We start from the raw sequence: 4,761 nt of genomic DNA, 5'->3' as shown, positions 1-4,761 counted from the left end.
AAGGTCAGCCCCATGCACAATTTTCATGCACTGGCTCTTGCGTGGCAACAACTACAGCAACAACAACAACTGAGAGTGGAGATGCAATAAGTGCCGGCCATTTAGATTTTGACTGCCTAAACATGGACAGAGCAGCGCAGCCGGAATACTTTCATATCTGCATAAGTGCTCTTAGAGCTGCCACCATAGAAAGTAACCGAAAAATTACGGCTCTTGTGGTCAAACGGTTTTATCAAGGGCACAACACTAAACTGAGTTTCGTTGCGTGAGTGTGGGTGTATAAGAGGGTGTGTGTGTGTGTTGGAGTGTAAATGCCTAAAAGTGTGTTTTGCTTTTCTTTTTTTCTTTTTTTCGGTGCCCCTTCGAACACTCAAACCGCAAACATTTATTGCCTGCAAATGCCAGCTTTCATGTTAGCCAACTCGATGTGTGTGCGCTCGTAGGCGTATGTGTGCTACTGTACGAATGTGTGTGTTTAAAAAATCATTTTTTACACTCCAATGATGCCTGAAACTAAGCCATAGAAAAGTTACTTACCACAAAGGGTATGCCGATTGACAGCAAAAGGGAAACTTGTGAGACTCGGCTGAGAGCAAATATTTAAGGCAACTATTTGCAAGTTGAGAAAATAATTTTATATAAACATATAGTAATTTTTTAGTTTATTTAGGATTTGTTTCTTTAAATTGTACGCAATCTTAAATCGCACAAATTTCGAGCAACATTTTAAACAATCTCAAATCGAATTAAATTTCTAGCTTTCTGTTTCAATTTTTAGGGTATCTCCGATTCACTACTGCCGCTAGATTTTTGCCCGCTTCGAGTTGATATTTACAAATATATATATTTTTGGCGAGCATTGAAATTTGTATTTACACACATAGTTCGGTTGGCATTGCTAGCGTTTTATCTAAGCCCGCCCACGTGTTAGAAAAAAAGCAACAGCAACAGCAACAACAACAACAACAACCACTCCCAACGCAATGCCCGAAAATCAATAGGACTGCGCCCAGAGCTGGGCAGGCTGCATGATGAAAGCGCTGCCTCGTCGACTCCTGCCCCTGGTGTGCAACAACCAACAATGGTTAGAAATGGCAAAGTGCTTGTTGACCAGAGGGAGAGCGGGAGAGAAAGAGAGAGAGAGAGAGAGCGAGAGAGTGAGGGCTGTTGGTTAGAGCCACTGAGCTACTGCAGGTGCATGGCCTGGGCGCCTCTTGCCGAAATTATGAGCAAAGTTTAGCATGCAAATATTTTGCAAAATTTTCACTTCGAGCGCCAGGTGAAGCGGATGGCAGCCAACAAAACTTTGAACAGTGTATATATTTCAAGCGCCTGGCTTTTATTTATTTGGCAACTTACACTGAAAACTGAGTGGGTGTAAGTATCTATGTCTCTCTCACTACCTCTCTCTCTCTCTCTTTCTGCTCGTGTGTGTCGCAGAGGTCGCAGCTGCTTAGCTGGAATTTGTTTTTGTGGCTGTTACAGTTATTGAATGAGGGCGTATCAAAGTAGCGTGGCTAGACATCGTGTGGGTGGCTTTTGTGGGCGTGGCAGAAACTTTTGATTTTATTAGCAATTGTCAACGAAGTAATGCAACTTAGCCTCAAATGTTGCCTGACAGCTGTTGTCGCTGAATATACGATAAAAGAATATACTGAGAATTGAATAGAGAGGCGATAAAACGGTCTGACTCTGCAATTGTTGATTATGTTTTGCACTCTAGACGAAGTAGAAGTCTCTCAACTTAAAGCATATCCCCCACACTTATCTTAACAAGCCCTCTAGATGCTATATACCTCACATTCTACCCACTCTTCTATTCCATTGTACGATACAACTTATAGACTACTAGCATTGTCTGTAGACGCCTTCAAACATTATCTTAATTCGCAGGCCATTTTCACAGTCAGCTGATTTGGAATTTGAAAGCATGTAGTAAATCAAATTACACATATATCAGATTGTACAATTAGACAATGGTATAATCCGAGCTGCTGAGCCAGTAAATATGCAGTCAGCCAGGCATTGATGCCTGTTTAGACATTCCACACAACTGTCTAAGTGGAGAGGAGCAGCTCGGGCCGGACTCCAGTTAACGGGCAGGTGCGAAGTGCTTAGTGCTGCATTTACATGCACAGTTAGAGACGGCTGCAGCTAATGGCTAGTCAAGTGCACTAATGAGTGCGTACACTGCAAGAAATCGGCTGGCAATATAATAGAAATCGGGCATTAACTCAGGTATCCCTGAGCTGTCAGTCAACTATTTCGCCCAGTGCATGCGCCTGAGACGCATTTGCATATCATATTACAAACTTTAAGTTACCACATGCAAGATTATGGCGTGTCCAGGAGCTGGCAGAGCTATGACCAGCACTCGCAGCAGCTACTCCTGGTGCTCGTCTGGCCATGTCATGCAATATTCACGTGAATGAATTACCTTTAATTGATGCAACATAGCCAAAGAGCAGCCGGCAAGGACACTAGCTCCTGCTGCAAGACAATGCAACATAAATTGGCATTAAATATTGAAGCCAACAACAAACCGAAAACTGTGCGACTGTGTGCTGAGACGACTATATATATACCTACATATATATATTGTACGAGTCCATGCCTTGTTTGTTCTGCATATTGTGCAATTCATTAGCCAAGCAAAATATTTCAATAACAAATTGCCAATTGAGATTTGCATTGGCAGAGTTGGGTGCAGCTGCTGTTCCTTGGGCAGTTGCTGTTGCTGTTGCTGTTGCTGTTGGCTCAATGGCTCAATTAGAAGTTTATGAAAAATGCAGCACTGATAATTAAGTTTTATTTGCCTATCTATGGATCTATATACCTAGTATGTATGTATGTGTTTGTGTAACCTCACAGCTGCACCTGGGCAAACGCTGTCACAGCCATGGCCATTGATTCGCAATGCCAGCCATAACGAAACCAATCATAAAACAAATGGCCAAAAGAAATTGCAAAAAAAGATGAGCGAGAAGCAGCAGAGAAATCGCTGAGCTAGCGCTGTTAGCTGGCCAACAATAACAATAACAAAAAAAAAAAAAACTTGGCAGATACCAAAAACCCAGCAGCAAGGCCACTTAACCGCAAAAACGTTGTGAATTTACTGCGAATGCCACGCAAGTCGCTTGCACTAGCAGCTGGGCATAATAACTAAGTCATTTGGCTTAGAGCAGGCGCATACATATATACATCTGATATAGATATATATCTATGCATATATAGAGAGATATAGATAAGAGTCGCAATGCTTCTTAAATGGAATTAAATGCACTTTTGCTGGGCACATATGTCTCTCTCAAAAGTCGTCAACTGTGCCTGTATAGCTGTGTGTGTGTGCGTGTGTGTGTGTGCGAGTCCAGCTGGTCATACAGGTCGTTCAATTTGCTTAATAGACACTAGTACAGACGTTAATACTTACCTTTTCAACAGAGCCTTTGAGAGGCAAGTAAACGTAAGGCAGCTGAGTGTATACGACTTGCAAATGCACTGAAATTGAAAAGTATTGAAAGAGATTCTGATTGTGTTGGGAGAGCACTTTTTGAATTACTTTACCTTAGATTGAATCCAATAATATGAATCTATGTGGGATGTAAGAGTAAAATTTAAATGACCTGGATGATGGGACAGGATAAAGAGGCAGACATACGTTGATCCAGATAGGAATAAGTGGAAAATAAATAATAATGGGAAAAATTAAACAGACAAACAAACACATTTTATGATAAAAATTAAATATAGATTAAGTGACAGAGGGACAAGCAAATAGGTGACAAAGAAATACTGACAGATGTATAAATCAACACATGGATATATAAGGAAATTAACACAGAAAGATAAAGCAATATGCAATTAGATCGAAAAATACATATAAAAGTATACATGTTGAGAAATTTATGGACTAAGAGTTACTTCGGTTGACAGATATGCAAAGAGATCGTCAGACAGAAAGGCTGACAGACCGAGAAGCAGCTGAGAAAGGGGATAAACAGAATGACATATAGGTAGAATGGCAGACAGACAAGCCGACCGACAGACAGGCTAGACAATATACAAGCTGAGAAATAAACAGACGTATTGCTAGACAGGTGGATTGTTGGATGATGAAAGAGAAACCAATTACTAGATAAAGCGAGATCCCAAATAAACATAAGTAATTGATATGTTTAACCAGATAGACATAACATTTACATATTATAAACCGTTTTCAGCAAATATTTCAATTGAAGCACACTTTGACAACAAAAGTGTATTCAAAGTTCGTTATGAGCTATGCATCGAGACACTTGCCTCAATGTTTTGCTTTTATTTCACAGCTGCGACAAGTGCAATGCCGATGCAGGGATTGGCGCTGAAGCTGGTGGCTCGTGGCTCGTAGCTCGATGCTCCACAAAGTGGATGCGAAAGTGAACGTGCAGGCGGACATGGAGTGATGGAGATGGGAAGACAGAGATGGGGACTGAGATGAGGACTGAGATGGCAGCTGAGATGGAGGGACGAAGCTACAGTTGAAGGCGGCTGTGAACGTGGCAGCGTGGACGTGCCCTGTCCGTTGCTCTCGACCACTTATCAGCGCTGCAATTGTTTTCTTGTAAAAGTCAATTTTTGAAGTGCAGGCAGCGGAAATCGGAAACGGCAGAGCAAGAAACAGAAGCGCAGTTGACCTTATTCCGAATGGGTGGCCATAGCCACAGCTACAGCCACAGCCACAGCCCTGGCACGCCCACACTTTCGCCCACTTTCGTTTTTAGT

General features: G+C 41.9%; 1 long non-coding RNA gene across 1 annotated transcript; it reads right to left on the bottom strand.

Moving 5' to 3' along the window:
* Nucleotides 1-367: 367 nt before the first annotated feature.
* On the bottom strand, nucleotides 368-2,784 carry LOC149269126 (uncharacterized). The gene is made up of 2 exons (XR_016269729.1): nucleotides 2,590-2,784; nucleotides 368-2,490 (listed from the first exon to the last, which is right to left on the bottom strand). It is a non-coding gene; the product is annotated as an uncharacterized LOC149269126 (long non-coding RNA).
* Between the last annotated feature and the right edge of the window lie 1,977 nt (nucleotides 2,785-4,761).

The sequence above is a fragment of the Drosophila arizonae genome, chromosome 4 (assembly GCF_054131065.1).
Source record: "Drosophila arizonae isolate 15081-1271.41 chromosome 4, UAZ_ARI_1.0, whole genome shotgun sequence".
NCBI classification, from domain to species: Eukaryota; Metazoa; Arthropoda; class Insecta; order Diptera; family Drosophilidae; genus Drosophila; species Drosophila arizonae.
The sequence above is the reverse complement of the archived record's forward strand: the minus strand, read 5'-3'. Positions and strand labels throughout refer to the sequence as shown.